Source organism: Melospiza melodia, chromosome 3 (assembly GCF_035770615.1).
Source record: "Melospiza melodia melodia isolate bMelMel2 chromosome 3, bMelMel2.pri, whole genome shotgun sequence".
Lineage (NCBI taxonomy): Eukaryota > Metazoa > Chordata > Aves > Passeriformes > Passerellidae > Melospiza > Melospiza melodia.
This window is the reverse complement of record NC_086196.1, coordinates 62,301,161-62,321,873: the sequence shown is the minus strand read 5'-3', so window position 1 is coordinate 62,321,873 and position 20,713 is coordinate 62,301,161. Positions and strand designations below refer to the sequence as shown.

General features: G+C 38.0%; 1 long non-coding RNA gene across 1 annotated transcript; it reads right to left on the bottom strand.

Moving 5' to 3' along the window:
- Positions 1-1,244: 1,244 nt before the first annotated feature.
- LOC134416771 (uncharacterized) lies at positions 1,245-12,613 on the bottom strand. The gene is made up of 6 exons (XR_010027379.1): positions 12,463-12,613; positions 11,966-12,036; positions 7,886-7,955; positions 6,933-7,058; positions 4,516-4,784; positions 1,245-1,337 (listed from the first exon to the last, which is right to left on the bottom strand). It is a non-coding gene; the product is annotated as an uncharacterized LOC134416771 (long non-coding RNA).
- Between the last annotated feature and the right edge of the window lie 8,100 nt (positions 12,614-20,713).

Below are 20,713 nucleotides of genomic sequence, written 5' to 3'. Positions count from 1 at the left end.
AGTGGGGATCAGCCTCTTCTCCCAGGCAACCAGAACAGGATGAGAGGACACAGCTTCAAGATGCACCGGGGAGGTTCAGGTTAGACATCAGGAGGAATTTCCACACTGAAAAAGTTGTCAGTCATTGGGACTGACTTCCCTGTGAGGCAGTGGAGTCATCATCCTTGGAGGTGGATCTGTACTTTCTTCAAGAAAGAACTGAACATGGCACTCAGGGCTACGGTCTAATTGACAAGGTGATGATCAGTAAAAGATTGGACTCAATCCCAGAGGCCTTTTCCAACCTAAATGGTTCTGTGACATCAACTTTATTCTTGTAACTTTCTCATGTGCCTCAATCTTAACATGTGACCTATGTAATCCTACCCTCAGTGCAAAGTCTGTCTAGAATATTAATTTCTATACATTGCAGCTCTAGCAGTGTGCACGCAATGTGAATGCAGTTCAGTGATTTACAAGTGCCTAAACCCATCAAATGTATTTTTGATGACAGAGTAATTTACCATCATTTTTTTTTCTCAAAATAATTTTAAAAGTATATGAGTCACCAACAGATTCAAGGCAAAGTCCAGAAGTTATAACCAATGGAAAGAAAATAATCTTTGGTGTTCAACAAGCAAGTTCTTAGAGAATTCCAAAAATAAAGGGCAAAAAATGACTAAAGATTAGACACTACATGGATGAATAAAACATAAACCAGTGGCATGTTGATAAGAATGGTTGGAACAGTAGTAAAAAGTAAACTAAAGCTCCCACTGTTAAAAAAGTGCAAGATAATTTTGATATGGAGAACCCCAACTGACATTCAACTTACAAGAAGAGCTCAATAAAATTTCTGTGCTGGAGAAATTGAAGAATTCTGAAATATAGGTTGTATGGAGCAAGATTGGGCATGTATTGAACAGGACAGGACAGGGCAGGCTGGAGCTAGAAGGAGCATAGGACTGTATCCTGGATTCAGAGCACACTTAGCCCAGACTTCTGCCTTCAACAGTGGTCACTGGTGGAAACCTAGGAAAAGCAAGAACAGGATAAGCAAGTATAGTACTTTCTACTCTAATACTTGTCCATGGATTTCTTGGGCATTTTGTCTTTTGTTTATGTAGCAACACCAATGAATATCTCCACCAAGCTCCTCTCCCATCTCTCATTGAGCCCATCTGAACTCCTTGTACCTGCAACATCCATTGGTAAGGAGTCCCATGGATCTGTTACATGGAGAAGCACTTGCTCTTGGTATTGCACCAGCAGTATCCCCTGGCACATCTTCAGAGTACATTTATCCAGAAAGAGGTGACTTAATCTCCCAGAGTGATCCATAAATTCCTGAGTGAATGCTGTAAGAGATACAGATTGATTGTGATGAAAGTACATAGCGTAAGTCACAAATATGCACCTTCATCTACTTAAGTAACAGTACACAGCAGTAGCAACACTAACAACCCCAATAACTTAATGCTTTTATGACTAAAACACCTTTTTTTCCTCACTTTTTTTGACATTTGAAAAACTCAGCAAGCTATAAGGCCTGAAGCAAATTACCTTGTAATTGCACTGGGGCATCTCTGTTTGGTCTGTGGTTATCACAACCAAAACTGGCTGTCAAAAAAACTCAATTTCCTCTGCTCAATGAAATGCACTGCTCCATTTCTGAGGGTAGTGATCTCAGCCAAGGGAAAGCTAATTGCTACTAGCTGCCACCTGAGATAAGAGACACCTACAAGTAACCCAGTATGTATCAAAATGGGCAAAGAAAGAGAGAGACCACAGTAAACATAAAGTCATCAAATCTTGTGAATCCTCTGTATCAACAAAATACACAATTGCTGTGCCCTACCTTAGGCAACAGAATCTTAGACAAGTCAGACTGTGTGCCATAACACAGCAAAAAAGACTGCTTCTTACCCAAACTTCATAATTTCAGTTAGATGGCGAGAAAATGCAAACAGTTTTAGTAGAACCAGCACAGTCTGAAGAACAATTTCCAGTAAGCTATTTACAGTCACAGCTGTTGGGCATTGCAACCATATGAAGGGGCCAGTTTATCCCAGCTATGACAAAATTGCCTAAAGAAGTACCATTTTGCAGCCATTAGTCTGAATTCCAGTAAACTTCTTCCTAATACCTGGGGTTTGGCACCATTTATTGAAAGTAAAACCACTTATAGTAATTGCATTTTTCCCATCAATAAATTCAGGAGATACTGCTGGTGCAATTATTTACAGTAATTGCATTTCTCCCATCAATAAATTCAAATATATTTTCACATTTTATATTAACCAGTAATAACAGAATATGATGAGCATTTATGGATGAGTCAATGAAGCAGGTAAATTAATAAATAATAAGAAACCCAGCTAAACTAAGTCTAGACTGATATCAAACCGCATCTCAACACTGATTCGGGTACACGTAGTCAGAGTCTGCTACTCAGCAGGATCTGTGAGTATCAGAGCACTTGATATCCATGGGCAGAATGAGATTCAGATATCAGCAGAGCCTGAGCTGCAAATGGCAATTTCTCAGACACCTTAAACAAATTGTAATTCTTATCTCAGTCTGTTCAAATTAGCCCTTCAAAGAGAACATGCCATTGAATAAAATAGATCAAGAGATTTTTTTTTTAATTTTTTAAGCCTGGTATTGCACCTAGGACCATAAAATGATTATGATACCGCCCAAAGGTGGTGGATCAATGAAAAATACCAGTATATGGATGATAGAAGATAATGCTAATTACCCATAAATGAGATTTAATAGTCAATCATGGGAGTATGAAAATGAAATTACATCACTAAAAGAAATTGCTATTCACAAGAGTAGCTGGCCAATAAGCAATTTTTCAGTTGGGGATGAGGACTGGGGAGCTAGAGGAGGAGACAAGTAGACTGGAGGATTGAATAGCTCTGTTGAACCCAGCACAGATATTGCTGCAATCCTCAAAACTTTTTCCATTTAAGAGGACATCATAGTGACCCATGCCAAACTGTTCCCAGAAGTCCCCATGCCATGGACCTCAGATCAGCTTCTGTCTCACGGTTGATTTTTGAGCAATTTGATTAGAACAAATCTTTCATGGCTCTGTATTACTTCATGTGTCACCATCAGGGTAATCCTTTGTGTTTCCAGCTTGCTCTGTTAGCTTAATACACTCTCAACCTTTTCCTTCAAAGAACCTCGACCACAAATGCGAGAATTCCAGGCTACCACCTTGAAGTGGTTACAAACTACTTGTTCATCTGTTTGTGCAGCAGCCTGAGCTGCTCTTAAATCCCATTGAGATGATTAAGGACTCAGCATGTCAGGACAGCCAGTTTGTGTGCACACAGGCTGTGGACACAGGACCAGAGCATGTGGAATTGGGCACATGCCGAGGCCTCCTGCTGATCCTGCAGCACAGAAGAGTAACCAAGCTTCAGCTTTATTTGGTATACAAAAATCATCCTCAACAAACAAACAAAGAAACCCTCCAGAACCCCTGAAATACTGCAATCAAAACTACTAGACACCTCTGAGTATGTTGCTTTCCATTTTTTCCTCACAGCTTTCTCAGTTATTAAGGAAGATTGTGAAACTTCCTAAGCTTAGCAGAGCTGTTTGAAAACCTCAAACAAAATATACTACACTAGAAAAGAGAGCAATTTATGCTTTTTAACCTGTACTACTGGAGCAAGCTGGAATATATAAATAAGGCTGCTCCCAAGCATGAAACTGTTCAGACATTAATACAGGATATTCCAAAAGCATCACTCACAGACTCTGAGTCCCATTCCCCTCATATCACTGCCAGTGCAGAATAATGCAGATGACCTGACAAGAATGGAAGTGTAAGTCAAGAAAAATTTTCTCCTTGAAGAAGTCAAAGCACCAGCTGTGTTTTCAAACATCCGTAACCCTGATGATTTTACTGACTATAATTGGATGAAAAGAAAGCAATATTGACTTTGTGTTCACTAATAGAATCACTGCTCTTGACAAGTTGCAGATCCACCAGGAGCTGTACAGGAAACATCATCTGCAGCAGCTTGGGGTTTGGCAGGTTGCTGTTCTTGTGTTTATTTACCCAGTGCCACTCATTAAACCTAAGATGCAAACAAATAAATTATTCCTATCACACCAATTATACACACTCCATAATGAAGCCAGAGAGCACAAAGCTGTCAGAAAACTCTTTCTTTGTAATGACTCTGCAGAAGTTTTATTTCAGAGTTTCTCTCTTAGACAGAATTTCTTTATGGGAGTTCTCCATTCTGTATTAGTAGTGACAAATGGCAAGTTGCTTGCTAAAGCAGAAGTTATTTTAAGTCATATTGCTACAGAATTTCCAGTCCCTACCTGTTGACAATATCTGTATCTATCCATATTTTTGTTCTTTTAGACCTAGTCTTGCAAAACTGATCCATCTCAATAAGTCTGTTTTCTGTGATGGCTTCCCTGACTTCTGTATTTCAACACGAGCAATGTAATCTTATAATGCAATCTTATGCATGTACTCAAGACTTATAAAAAACTTACCTGAGTTCGTGGTGCCACAGTGTGCTGTATTCCCACCTTGTTGCTCATACAATAAGTAGGGATGAGGAGGGCATCCAGACATCAATGTAAAACACTTTTGTGCTTTGGGATTTTTGTCTTTAGCACACTGCAGATACACAAATGTGATCAGATTTGCTGCCTGGTGTTTGGGAAAGCTGTAGGATGGTGTGACTAACACCATGTCAGGAGCTAGGTAACTGGGGAAGTCATAAGCAGAGTCTGGTTTACTCCACACACAGAGCATCTCCCTATATGAAGAGAGAGAAGAAAATATTTTGCAGCCTCCAAATGATACTAAACACTGCTTCTTTCACCCCAGTGCAAGCAGAAAGACCAATAAGAATAATTTGCTGTACAAGATATAATCACATCTCTAAGAATCAGTGCCTTCCAGCATCTCTTTGGGAAAGTGGTTCTTTGTACAACCCCTTACTGTGGAGGACAGACCACATCTAAAGAGCACCTCATAGCTATTAAAAACACCTGATTTGTGCTTTCTTCAAAATGCTGTACCCCTACTCAAGGGAGTATGAACTAAAGGCTTACTTAAGCTTGAGGTCCTTTCAAAATCTAGTTTTCAAGTACAAACATTTCTAATAATTCAATTTCCACAGCTCCAACTTGATTTTCATAACATGGTTATTCTTACTTGTTGGTCTCTAAATTGATTAGAGGAGTGTTTGGTACTCTCAATATTTAGAACCCAATTTCACTTCTTCAGAAAAGTATTTTACTTTACTAAGAGATACTTTGATTATCTAGCTACATAATTATTCTATATTTCTCCATATTTTCTATCTTTCCTGACATCTCCATAAAATTTTATGGAATCATTCATTCAATGACGCATTGCTTCCGTTTTGTCTTTCCACTTTCTACATTTGCTTCACTTTAGGACAAACTGTGCCATCACATCAGAATCAAAAGACCTGCAGCTAACAAAACAAAAAACCCCAGAGTTTGAACCTCAGTGATTCAATAAGCTTTACAAGGCTCAAGATAAAGGACGTAGGAATTTAAATCTGTATTTTCAAGCAAAGCATTCAATCACTTTGTTCCTTTGCTTTGCTACTGATCCTAAATAACACTAAATCCTCACAGTTACATTTTCTAAAAAGCAATGTGGAGGTTTTATTATTTCTTCCAGAAACAACGTGACTTTGCAAGATTGTGAAAAGACTGCTGGTCTACCCTGGGCTTAGCATAACTTTGGGCAAAAAACCCTTGAATGATTGCTTAAAATCTTATAATTTGGGTTTTCTTCAACATCATATTTTGTGGCAATTAAGTTTGACATAGCATTACTCATTTCTGAAATATTTAATTTTGGTTTGAAACAGAGGGCTGAAATGTATCATTTTAGATTCTCCATCCCACTTGAAAATAGAATCACAAAATCATAGAATAGTCAGGTTTGGAAGGGACCTTAGACATCATCCAAACACCCTGACATGGGTTTATTCAGATCACCATGGTCACTCAGATCCCCATCCAGCTTGGCCTGGAACACCTTGAGGGATGAGAAGTCCACAACAAATAAATAATATCTATTTATTTATTTAAAAAGTAAAATTAACTGTTGAAATTACTAACATTTTAAAGCTATTATTTTTAAAGCTATTATATATACATAAATCTATAAAAATTTTATTATCTTAGTTTTAATGTACATTTTTTACATTTGCTGGAGTTCCTCAGCATTCATGGCCTTTTACCACTACTCTCATAGGATCATTGAATTGTTTGGGTTGGAAGGGACCCAAAGACCATCTAGTCCCAACCCCCTGCCACGGGCAGGGACACCTTCCACGATCCCAGCTTACTCAGAGCCCCATCCAGCCCAGCCTTGTACACTTCCAGGGATGGAGTATCCACAGCTCCTCTGAGCAGCCAGTTCAAGCGCTTTACCACCTCCTGACTAAAGAATTTATTCCTAACATCTTTTCTAAACTCACCCTCTTTCAGTTTAAAATCACTGCCCCTTACACTGTCACTATCTGTCCACATAAAAAGTCCCTCTTCCTCCCTTTAATAAGACCCTTTTAGGTACTGGAAGGACAAGGTAAGCTTGGCCTTTTCCAGGATGAACAACCCCAGCTCTTTCCACCCCTCTGATCATTTTTGTGCCTCTATTTTGGGCTCACTCCAGAGTTATATGCCATGGCCAATGCTAAACATTAGGGAAGAGTGTCTTCAATGCAGAAACCCATATTGCCAGTCCTGAATTATCTTGCAGAGCTTGCAGCAGATGGCATGTTATTTATGAATTACCACACCCAAAATATATTGCAAATCTACTATGAGCTTCCAACTCACATATAGGTCCATTCTTTGTTCCTGAGGGTCTTTGTTGTTACACTTAGCTTGGAAGTATTTTACATGATAGTTATACTGACCTTTTGGGCCATCACTGCTTCAGGCATCTGCTGAAAAGAATATGACTGCTGCCCAACAGATCCAACATCCTCCCTTCATCCAGACAGAAAATCACACAAAGCAATGGATTCAAGTGAAATCCAAGCCTGCAAATGAAAAACAGAGGTCAGCGGAGCTCTTCTCCACTCTGATCACCATGAGATGGAACATTGCAAACTGAGCCACAAGAGAAAAGGTGACAATGGCACCCAGCACGGGCAGTGAGGTGGGGATGAAGCTAAATCTGGTTTTGGAGCTCCTGAAGATTAACACAGTCATTTAACCACTGCTCATTCAACTACTTCCCTCAACAACTGCCCATCTCAGGTTCATCTATAATATTAAAACAGCCCCTTGTGAGCTTAGTTTTATTTCCATTTTCTAGGAAGGATGTACAGATTTTGGAGTGAAGCCTTTCTCATGTTCTGAGTTCACAAGGATATGATATTCATTTATAGTCCTTCCAGACATACAGCTGATAGTTTTGACTTATGTTGTGGTACAAAATGTTAATGTTTAAATGAAAAATGTTAGCTCAAATTGAAAAGTGAAAGCATGCTTTTTAGTTTGTAGAAACAAAATAGGCTGGCATTTACAAACAAAAATGGTTCCATTTTGGAAAGGGCAAAGGGAAATGCTCTTGTTAGTTTTTGAATGGACTCTTTCTCTTTCTCTTTAATTATTCTTTTAATGAAGCTTGAATCTTCCAGCTATAGCCAAATGCTTGCATAATTTCAACCTCAACAAATCAATTTTGTCAAATTCCTATTTATTAAGAAAAAAAAGTCTGAAAATATGTCTAGTTTTTCTAGCTACCTCTTAATCTACTGAGATAATATCTCACCCCTTTGTCTGACATAGCAGCAGGTAAGAGCTGAGATATGAAATACCCCATGCTGCTCAACACTGCTTGGTCCCAGAAAATTGCGGTTACCTCGACAGCAGCTTTTGTCCAGCCCTCTCCAAGCTGATCAGGGGAAGCTTAATTAAGGTTTACAGTAGCTCTGTAAGGTAAATGAATACTACTGTCATTTTTCAAAGAAGTCAGCCAAGCCAAAACAAAAAACAAAACCAAAAAACAAAAATGCTGCCTAACATTAAAAAAATACAAGCACATGAAAGCCAGGAGCAGAATTGCAAGAATCGCAGTCATGATCTCCAAGTACCAGCACCAGAATAAACTTACAGTTATATGAAACTCCTCATGCTCATTAGGTTAATCACCTGCAGATTCCTTTTCTAGCAACTTCTTTCTCTGACTATTCTGGCACATTATGTAAGAGGCCTCTGGCCATAATGGGCAGTCTGAGCTACCACTCAAAAATTTGAGAGTATTTTTTGCTAATTGCAAATATTACCAACTTCACATGCTCATTCAGGTGATAAAAGCACTTGATTTCTATTCACCAGGAAGCTGATAAGCAGACAGCCAAATGATGTTATTTCCACACCAGAGGGTTTGCTGCTCTCTGCATCTGTCCATTGTAGAACCAAAATCATTCTGCCTCTTGAACACTCAGGGATATTGTCAGCCACCAGGCTTTACTTATTGACAATTTCATCATTTATCCTGAATGTTCTTTAGGGGAACATCTTTCATATCTGAAAAATGTCTAAGAGATAGTGGAAGCTATGGCAAGTACAAAAGAAATATTCCTCTAAAAAAGTGCAGTTGATATATTGATAGCATTTAGTGGGGTGCAGGTTCAAACCAACAATTGAGCTGACGAGAGTTGTGCGCTTGGCTATCTGGAATATCATGTTCTTAGGACAGTATATTGTTGCTCTCTATGACTATGAACTAAATACAGAAACACACAAAAGCACTGTCTGAGGGTTCATTAATGTTTTGGTTAACTAACTTTTCCACAGCCAGCAAAGTTTGAAGGGATGGTGGGTTTGCAGGAGAAACAAGGCCAGCCCACGCATAGTAAATGATATTTTCCTGGTATTCTCTTGATGAGAAAGACAACTCTGAATCTATGACTGACAATGAAAACCCTCAAATTTATTGGAGTAAGCTGGGCTCAGAATCCAGGTCCCGTATCATGTTGCTAAGGCACAAAATGTTTTATATCTGCCTTCAGATATCATATCTGTCACTCATTGCACAGGATTCTTGGAGGGCTTTATTGACATTAGCAAACAAAACCTACACAATCTAAGTGTGGTGTCATCACTGGCACTTCAAGGGAGCTGTGAGAAAACAGTTCTGGGCTTTGGCTGGCTGTGATAATCATTAATTGGTTCTTTAGTCACTTTATTCTCTTTACAAGAGACAGAAGTGGGAAGTTCAGAGAACTGAAAATTAACAGTGATGGATCTAAGAGTCAATAGAATAATTCATTTTATATACCCATTAGGAAAGCAAGCTGTGAAACCAACTTTTCAAGATAGGAATCAAAAATGTGTTTCTCTTAAATTTTGGCAGATCATTGACAGTGAGAAAAAGTAGACTTACAATAAAACTCAAGGCATCCTCCAGTCCAATCTCTTTATATGATACAGGAGCAAGAATTACAGCACCAGATCTGAAAGGGATATCCTTATGCAGATATTCCCCTGTGCTTACCACTCTCACAGGTATATTTTACTCACTGATATCATTCAGATGCCACTCACATGCCACCAGTATGTTTACATTTTCATTCCTCTCAGGAAGGTCTCCTGTAATTACCAAGGAACAAACTAAATGCGCACAGCTGAGGAGACTCACTTAGGAGACCAACCCAGGATATAAAAACACATAAAGAATAAACTACCCCAGTACAAATGAATGTCAAAAACCTAAAAATAGTTATTGCAAAAGTAATTAGGTGAAACAAACAAGGCTCAAAAGAAACCAGCCCTAAATGAGCTGTAGCTGGAATTGCTGAAACGTGCCAAGACTTGTGTGAATAAAGATGGCAATAATAGGAAAAAGCCTTTGTGCTTAGCTAATAAATCAAAGGGAAACACAATTCTCAGACACATGCATTAACCACTGTATCTGTGGAAGAAATAATGCCATATATGAAATGTGCCACTGAATACATTAAGCAGTAGAAAGACCATTCTGTAGACAAAGGGATGTCAGATATCCTGTCGTCTCCTGATCATAGATATTGACTTTGGCTAAGTACACATCACAAAATGGAAAGGAGTAAATAAAACAAGACATCTCTTGGAAACCAAAATTATTACATTATCATCCAGAGATTATCAGGGAATAGGACATGTTGAGTTATTGTGCTGGGTTCCAATGTCAGTATTTGATCTATAGTCAGACAGCTGAGTAATGATCATGTCTCACATAAGGGTGAGAGAGGTGATTGAGGGTGGTGAGACACTGGAATAGGTTACCCAGGAGATTGTGGAATGCCCCACACTGGCACCATTTACTGATTATAGAATCATCAAGGTTGAAAGAGATTTTTAAGATCATCCTGCCCAACCATGAACCCAGCACTACCACTGTAACTCACTAAAAACATCATCCAGTGCCAGATCCAGGGGTCTCTAGGGTCTAGGGCTGGTGACACCACCACCTTCCTGGACAACTTTCTCCAATGCCTGACCATTCTAACAGTAAAAAAGATTTTTTTCCTAATATCTGATCTGAATGTCACCTATCTCAGCTTAAGACTATTTCTTCTGGTCCTCTCACTGCAGGCACAATAGAAGAGACTGGCCCCCACCTCACCACACCTTCTTTTCAGGGAATTGTAGAGAGCAATGAGGTTCCTCCAGCCTCCCCCTTCTCATGACTAAACAAACCCAGCTGTCTCAGCTCTTCCTCACAGGACATGTTTTTAAAACCTTTCACAAGTCTTGTTGTCCTTCACTGGCTACGCTCCAGTATCTCCCACATCCTTTTTAAAGTGAAGGACCCAGAACTGGGCACAGCACTTGAGGTGTGGCCCCACCAATGCTGAGTACAGGGGGACAATCACTGCCCTGATCCTGGCCATGCTATTCTTGATAGAGACCAGGATGCCACCAGCCTTCCTGGCCACCTGGGCACATTGCTGGGTCATGTTCAGTCACTCTCAACCAACACCCCTGGTCCTTTCTGCTGGACAGTTTTCCAGCCACTTCACCCCAAGCCTGTAGCACTACATAGAGTTATTGTAGCCAAAGTGCAGGACCCGAGATCTCCATAGGCATTAATATCCCTGGTTAAGACTCTTATGTGCCATAAAAACAATAATTCATCCCAGCTGGTAACCTGATGAAGTAACAGCAAGTCACTGTTTCTGCTGGCTCTCTAATAAAAAAGTTCAGATAATTTCACTACTGAGCACTATCTCCCTTCTGAATCCAAGATATCGCACAATTTTTCAAGGAGGAATAAAACCCCATAACAGAAGAAATTTTATAAATACTTCCAAGTTGTATTTATCATGTTAAATATACTAATAAAAAAAAAAAGTGGGAACACAACAATGTAACAAAAACTGTATTAAAATAAATGCCTAAAATATATATTTTTAAATGTCTCTAGAATTATTGGCTCTGCTTTTCTTTAAAACTCAACCTTCATAATGAGTCTTTATCTCTGTTTCCTTTCTTCCTGTCCTCATTTCTGTCATACTTTTTCTATTCTCACAAATGTGATTATCACTTCATAAGTCTACAGGGGCAAAAACCAAAATAACAGCAGCATTTCTAAGAAAATAAATATCCCACTGATAGTATACTACAATTAATTTGCTCAGTTACCTTCAACCACCTCAATACAGAAGTCTAGTGATATTTCCATTCTCTTTCTTGCCTGGCCCCATGCCAGTCTTACCTCCCCTTTGATATTTTGAACTTTTTTACATTTCCTCTCATAGATTGCAGCCTGACTTTTTGTCTGACTCCTGCAGGAGATTCCACATCAGGCATAATCTTTCTGCTAATGACAAGCAGTACCAGAAAAGATGGCAACCTTAATGATAAAAGATTTTTAGTACCTTGTATGCCAGGTTTCCAAGTTTGGCAAGGTTGAAAAAAAAAATTGGCTCAGATACTTGTTACAGAATCCTCTAACCTGACAGTTGCTTCGGAATTCCATCCAAATCCATTCAAATTCCATCCATCTGAAACTGGATTCTATTCCAGCTAAAGCCAAAGAAATATATTTATGTGAAAAAAAAATGTAGCTAACAGATACAGGCAATAAAATTTAACTGAATTTTTTATAAGATTAAAAGTGTTTCTAGATAAATAGCAATATTTCTCAATCCATATTTGATGGAAACTACTGGGTTGTTTCACCTGAACCATACAATCTAACACCTGCAATTTTACCTTGCCAAATTTACCTTTGTAATTGTAATTATATGGAAAACTAAAATATTTTCCCAATATAATTGACAAATCAACATTTTTTGAATACAAAAATGTATTCTTGATTGACTATAATAAAACACATTACAGACAAGACTATACATTTAAAAAGAGCGTTAATAGCAAAAATCAAATTCTATTCTGGTTCTCTCATCAGAGCAGACCTTGGCCTATTCAGGGTTCTGATGGAAGGATTACCATGGAGACCGTCCTAGAGAGAAGAGAGGTCCAGAAGAGCTGGATGATCTCCAAGGATCAGCTCCTCCAAGCTCAAGAGTGGTCCATCCTGACGAGCAGCAAATGGAGCAGAGGTGGTTGGAAACCTCCATGGATGAGCAAGCAGCTCCTGACGAAACTGAAACATAAAAGGGAAAGGTACAGAAGGTGGAAGCTGAGTCAGATGGCCTGACAGGAATGTCAAAGCTCTGCCAGAGCATGCAGGAATGGTTGAGATCAGGAAACGCAAAGCACGGCAAGAATTTAATCTGATGAGGGATGTGAAGCACAACAATAGGAGCTTCTAAAGAGATATCAGCTATGTCTGTGATCATGGGAAAGCTAACATATCTTCCTTTTGGGGGCATAGATTAGTGTGAAGAGAAATTAAAAACACACAACATTCTCAATGATAAAATGGAAAGGGACTTGAATCTTATCAAAATTAAGGCTTCAGTAACATCCTCCAAATATTTCTGAAACAAAATATTTTATAATTTGTCTTTAATCTGAATTTTAGAGTAGAAATATGTAATACTGAGAGAGAAGACAGAATTTAAAAATGTCAGAATTCCCAGGGTTTAAACTCTAATTTTTTACTTTGACTACAGTCTGAATTTTCCATGTGGATCACAATCAAATCCACAGTTTAGTGGATTACACTTTTATTTTTTCAGCCAAAAATTATTCTAAAATACAGGTTAAAATATGTTGGTATTTTCTCATAATAATTCCGAAAAAGTTCCATTCCTACCCTTTGATTTGGAATAAAACTTTAAAATTCCCAATTTTGAATGACTAGAAAATGGGCTTCTTGTCACCCCCAAGAAAATTCGTCTGGCTCTGCTAAGTAATACAGCTTTGAAAAGGTTAAATTTTATCATTTTCTAATTGTTGAAATGACTGATTCAGCAGCTTGTCATTTTGGAGAGCCTTTGTGGGTTTTTCCCCCTGCAATTTAGCTATAAAAAAAAATTGTGTAAATGCAACCAGAAATTGCAACATTTTAGAAAAATGTTCTAAATTACCACAAATTCAGGCCTCAGCAGTGATAGTTACTCAAAGAGTATCATGGATTAAAGGTCAGGCGTTGATCTGCCTGGCTACAATGGAAACAAACTTGTACAATTACAGAAGTGGCTTCTGAGCAGCTCCATGTGCAGATGTGCTTACAGGTGCACACATAAAGAATGTCACCTTACAATAAGGCATCACCCTTCCTCCCTATCTTCCTTGAAGCTGGTTTCATTTATGGAAGAGGTTTAAAGCTTATTGCTTCAAGTCTGGTGCAGAAAATACTCACAGCCTTTTTCCAGATGCATACGCTCCCAAATGTGCACTTAGCCTCAGGTGCACTAACGTCCTCATCATTCCCATCTCTTGAAGAGCAGGAAATTATTTACTGAGTGAAAGAGGTTCTCCACCATCAAAAGGATGATACAAAGACAAAATCAGAAATCATGTTCACCCATTAGAGATCAAAATAGGAAACAAAAAGCAACCAATTGCAAAATAACCACTTAGAAAGCAACAAAACATTTTTCATCTGTAGCACTGAAGGTGTTTTACAAGCAAAGCCAATATCTTTATGCCCATTTGAAAAAGCAGAAAGGCATGCAGAGGTGAAATGGAGAAGGCCACAGCTGACATGGCAAACAGGAAAGAAAACTCAGATAAAGTCACTGGGTAATGCTGTCTTTTTAAAGTGGAAATTTAAAGGCGTCAGCTGGGCATCCCCACTATCAACAGCAGACAGCTCCCAGACAAAATGTAAGGGACACATCTTGTAAAGAACAACTTCTCATCTGGGGTTAAACAGGGATTAGAAAACACAGACCACATAAGTCACAATAATTTCCAGAAGCATCTTTTTGCATTTTTCAGAAACTCAGTAACAGCTGTCAGTTTGACAGTGCTTTGGGGGTGCAATGGAGCAGGTCAGGTTGATGTCTGCTGAGGATACAACTGGCCTGCAGAATTTCAGCATAAAACCAGTTAACTTGGTTGAGTAAACAGCTTTTCTCAGTCAAGGGTGAGATAAGAATTTCTTATCTCTGAAGAAAGTTTAGTAAATATAAATTACATTTTTGTGTTAGCTTTTTCTATGCAAAAAAACACAAATCAGCCCAAGAATGATAATATTTATATGCTTATATACAGGCACAGTAGCATCTGCACACAATTTTTAAATAGGATACTAAGATTTGTCACTTTAGCTTGATTCTTAATGGCGCTTTATAGCATTTATAAATCATAAAAATAATAGTGTCCCATTTCTATTGACAATGTCCTTTAAAGAGTGTAAGAAACCATCCCCATCTTAAAAGGACAGAAACCCAAGACATATTAGAAGTTCCCTACTGGAAGGGATTTTTTATCCTTTTTTTCCCCCCTCATCTTGCTCCTCCTAGTCCTCATCAAAAGAACAGGAGAACTTTTTTCATAGGCAAAACCTGAAGTTCTGGCTTCTGACCAGAACTAGAGTTATTTCACTTAAAATTGTGCTGGCTTTATTCATCAAGGGCAAGCATCTCAACCATACATTGACTTCAAAAATCCCCAGTGCTGCAGCCTGGCAGTCCAATAAGCCCCCCCAGTCTGTTACTCAGGTATCTATCTCTGAGAGCCATCTTGTTCCTGAGTATGACCTCATCTTCCACTGGATAAAAGCAAAATAAACCCTTTGTAATTTGTCCTTTGTTCCCTAAGAGTGTGGATTTCTTTCATTATAGTTTCTATGTCCCGCCTGCAATTAAATCATCTTGATTTTTAAAGCCACATACCAGGGATGAAATTTCTAACAGCCTTTATGAACTGAAACCAGTTGGTGATTAGCATACCTTTATCACACCAACCACCATGCATGCCAATTTTTCTTTTAAATCAAGCAATGATGAGGAGGATGACTCTTAGAAAGAAGCATGATGAAGAAGCACAGGCTCTCCATGACTCACCATGGGAGTTTAATTTTTTTTATGTGTTTTTTATTAGATTACAGGCACTGAGATTTCTAAAAGTATCAGTATGCTATTGCTTGTGTCTACAAATTATAATTAATTTGATGTAGCTGCTGAATTAGATAGTCACTGTTCAAAGAAATATCTCAAAGTCTCATTTTCAGTGGTGCTTTTTACTTACAATGGAAGGTACTAAACCTTTGGCAACATAACTGTCTCTTGCAGAGGGGTAGAAGTTGACAGACTAAGGGAATCATCCAAGGCCACAAAACAAAATCTATTGCCAAGTCAGGGTTGAACCCAGATAACCTGGATATTACCAAAGTCTTCTGTGGATTGATCAAGTAATTGATGTTTTCCCATAATTGATGTTTTCCCATTTAATCTGGTTACCCATACAGCACACATGGTACACTAAGTACTTGAATTTTCAGTGGAACAACATGTTTTCTATGTATGTGAGTTAGGCAGGGCTTAAGACTAGAAAATAGCTCCAAGATAATGACTTAAAAACAAACAAACAAAAACAGTAATATATTCCAAATTTTCACTTTGCAGGTTTGAAAGCAAATTTGAGTAGTTCTAATGATGACCACATAGAAGACGGTCTGTGTTGCCAAATAAATTTTGACAGAGTTGCATTTGTGAGGCAGCCAACAGAGAGAAGGTAGAATCTGATTAAATTTCCATTTAAATAAATACCTAGTGACCAGAGATAAAAAAGAGAACTGGAAAAAAAGATTGATTTATAATATAAAGTATTACAGAAAGCCATAGCCCTCTCAAAACCTGCAAATGCAGTCATCCAGGATAAGTTCCTTTCCAGGAAACAAGTGTTCGTTTGACACAGCATCAATACCCAGCTTTAATAGATTCAATTTACAGTCTGGCCTTATGAAGGAAGGTCCAGAAAGACTAAGAACACATTAGGAGTAAAAACATCAATGCATGCCTGTAAAGAATCTGGGACTGAGGCACTATGAGATCAGAATAATCCCAAACTGAGGAGCTGCCAAAAAGAGAGAGAAAAAAAATATCTAGAGGACTGTCAAAGAGCAAAAGAAAAAATATGAGAGAATTCAGCAGACATGATTGGAGATAAGGAAGAATAAACAGAGACTGACACACTTCTATGAAACACTCAGAATTCACAGTGAAAACAACATCATAAATAAAGACAGATTTTTGAATAAGTAACAAATTGTGGAAACAAAGGTGGAATAAATATACTAAACCTGTAAGTTAGGCCCCATCCTGAATCAGTGACTTTGTTAAATTCTTGATTCTGTTAAGAAGACCTTGCAGCTTGACTATATCCCTAACTGGATATGCAGCCATTTACTTCTCACTACAGTAACACTGCTGACATTCTAGCCACCTTAAATAATTTGTTGTTCACCTTGTTAAAAAAGTCTGCATTGATCTCTTCAGAGAAAGAGCGCAAGAAAACAAGCATACACAGAACAGAAAAGTCAGTACAAATCACTCCTCAACTCTGTTTGGAGACATGAAAACTGGTTTTCACATGCTTGTGAAAACATTTAACTTTTTCATCTTTCAGACACTGTCATCATAGCAAAACATTTTTGGCTTTCATAAAATTCCCAGGGTCTCAGTCTCTCAGGTGAATGAACCACAGCCACATCCTGCAGCAAGGATAACAGTACCATTCCTCTCCTACAGCTCCAGAACATTCAGCTACCACCACTAGTTTCATTCCAGAGCTGATTAATGCAGTCCTGAATGGGTCTGTCTCTTCTGGGTTGGGGCAGGAGGATGGAGAAGGAAACTCCATTAAATGCTCCTTCCTAAGAATTTCTGTTTGCCTGAAAACTCTTGGATCCCCACTGATTTAAACTTTTGCACAGATTTTCAAAGCCTGGAGGAGAAAAAAGAATAAAAGGCCTTAATTACTAGCTTTGCAAAATGACAGGGGTCTTTAATTTTAATTGATTTGCATAATTTAGGCTTAATTTTGTATTTCAAAATGCTTTCCAGAATTATATGTTATATATTTAAGCAGGAATTGTGAGGAAGGTTAAGAATAAGAGAGGTTTAAAGCTGTGAAGCTGGTGAGGGAGAAGCCTGACTACTGTGCAAACACTGGCCAGCAGCATGAGTTAATGTACACAGTGATCCTGATAACATAGCAATAATTTTAATATTAAGATGTAATCTGATATTTAATCTTTTACTGAAGGCTGTTTGTTCTACTTAACTATCAGAAGCTCAGAGCTGAGGTAAAGTTATCCATAGTGATTTGAATGGGAAGTTCTCTCCCTGTAGCAAACAGCTACCAAAGTTTGTGTTTCAGTTTACATTAGCTGTACTTCCCTCATCTTTTTCCAGCTTTGGCATTTTGTTATAAAATTTATTCTCTCCATGACACTTGATTTTAATAAGAACTGGTATGTTTGGGTGCTTCTTCAAGCAAGATCCCAGTGCTCAGAATATGGGATACTGCATGTGCAAACCTTATATCAGCTCCCCACTTGTCACCCCACAGTTCAGCTGGGAGATCCAGAAAGATGTTCCAGCCACTGTCACAGACTTGCAATTAACAGAACCTTTCTTATTGTTCTTTGGTTTTTTACTTTCTTCTCCCAGAAGTAAAATGTAACCCAGCGCATGTGGATTACTAACTCTCCAATCTCCAATGAAGTTTTTTTACTAGGTACCTTTAACATTCACGAGAGAAGATATTACATATTGACTTCAGTCAAGCGGGAGCGATTTTAATTAACTTTCATCCCATGTTAAGCTATGTAAGGAGGTCAGAGAGAGGAAATTCAGCTCATTCTTACCTTGTTCTTGTGTCCCACATTTATGACAGCAGCAAATAGGGTGTCTGGTGAAGAGCAAGTCCTCTGATGAGCAGATGCATTCCCTGCTAAAGACAAAGTGAACTGGATCTTTTTGAAAAACACTGTCAGTGGGTGTAATTATAGAAATACATGTTTATTCAACTTCCTAGAGCTTGTAATGTCTTGGATTAAAAAAGCAAGCGGAGCTCTGCCCCTGTAATTAACCTGTTTAAATTGGCAGCTTTATGGCTCCTAAAGAGAACTCTGACTCTTAATCAATTCACAAAGAAACAATTGTTTACAGGTAAGCAGAATAGTCTGGGATATTGATGCTGGGTTTAACTGTTCACTCTATCACAAATTTCCTTGTGCATGACTGATCAAATCACTGAGACTGTGTGTCCTCGGTCAGTGGAACAAGGCTAAATAGGAGTTCCTTATTTCTGGGAGGGGTAGTGACAACACAGTCTGGGGTTTCTTTAGGTGCACAGACATACCTAGTGTGCATTTCTCTCAAAGAAGTTAAACCATGGGGTTTTTTTAAAAAACAAAAAAAATCACTTCTGAGCATTTCCAGTTTTCCTCTTCTGCTGACAGCAATAGCAAAGCTACAAGTGACTAAATGCACCAGCACCCTCCCCTTCATCCTTTGGGCTCTTTCCTGTCACTTCATGACTGATGTTTGTATGAAGATTCAGAGCCTTTTAAGCATGGCAGGAGGAATAGTTGCTTCAGTTGCTTGGGCAACCCAGAAAACTTTAATGGCAAAAAAATTAATTGAGCTGTCTACTCAGCTTCTCACTAGACCTCCCACCTCTGCAGGAGCAGCAGAGTCTCTAAAACAAAACAGTAAGAAAATACTTATGGGCCACCTGTGTAGCTTTTCACTATTGCAGAAATCCAGGTCTCTGTCAGAGTTGCTATGACTCTTAGACATCAAATTTCTCAAAATCCCAAATAGTCAAAATTCTTATGTTTTCCAAAGCAAAGGAAGAGGATTTGGCTGGGAGCATTCAGCTACACAGCTGTGACATAGCAAGTATAATTGGCTCTGTTGTTCCTCTTTAGTTAATATTTTATTTCACAGGTTGAGGACCAATAATGTCCTTTTCGAAAACACAACTATTTCTTGAGTTTTTTCCATGTCCAGAGGTCAAAAATTATCTGCTAAATTCAATTTCATTGGCTTTTTTTATTTACTTTCACGAAAGAATATAATGTGGAATTCCCCAATCAGCTACCCACATCTCCAGAAAATTTCAATTATATATCATACTTCATATCTATGTTTTTATTTTGTCCTTGGAAATCAGTTAATCTTGCTTTCTCTAGGTGCTTCCCAAAGACAAATGTTTGGCTGATAAACCATAAATGTAATGATGAGTAGTTACCATTCCTTTTCCTCAATAAACAAAAAAAAAACAAAACAGAAGAAAACACCTGTCTCATGGTGGACAGATAATAAGTTAAAGTTTTTATTTTTAAATTTAAATTCCTCTTCTGTGATTAAAATATTACCCAAAGTAAGACCTCATTTCATTCTCACTGCCACCTGCTATTTCCCCACCATGAACAAATAGTTTCATATTAAAAATTCTGACTGTGTCTAGAGAAGACAAATGTCATAAGATTATAAGACCTGAGGGCCTGATTTGATAATGAGTTTTCCCCATTCCACATTAAAATACTAAATAAGTAAAAATATTTTGGAAATTATTTCTACTCTAAACATCAGACAAAAAAAGCACATTCATTTTCTCAGTGCTAGACTAAGTGCCTAAACTAAAATAAAACTTACAGTTTACATTGAGCTGTAATGATGAGTTGACCTCCTTCATTTGCCTATTAGAAGTTTTCAGCTGTTGTTGAATCAGTAAAATTGCAGCAGGCCAACCCAGATCTTTGTGTCTACAGCAATTTTGAGTATTTCTGGGATACTGCGATTCCCAAAATTCTCCCAACTGGAATAGCAGCTTAAAACTTTGAGAGAGAGGACACACTTGATTTAGCAATATATTTAGTCCTGTTTAACTCTCTTTTAGGCATATGAATAATCAAAATGAATTAGTGTGATTATGACTATATTTAAAGTTCCATATGTATTTAACTGAATTAGTTAACTACTGACTGAATCAGGATGTGCAAAAAGGGATCTGGATTTTTTTTTTATTATTTGGTTTTAAAAAAAGGAGGAATCAGCATGAAAGGGCTGGCTGGCTTAGCTCTTGAAACATTCAAGGAGAGCTCACTCTGGAATACAACAGATTTCATGCATGAAGTGTTTGGGAAAGACAAGAAACAGTAACTCAAGAAAAGAATCCTCAAAATATATTTTTGAAGTGCTGTGTTTTCTTTCTCACACTTATTTTTCATCATTTTTAAAATTCATGTATTTAATTAAAGAAAGAAAAAGTCTTCCTTATCTATGATTTTGTCTTCATAAAAAAGGGATTTCTGAAGCTGCATTGCTGG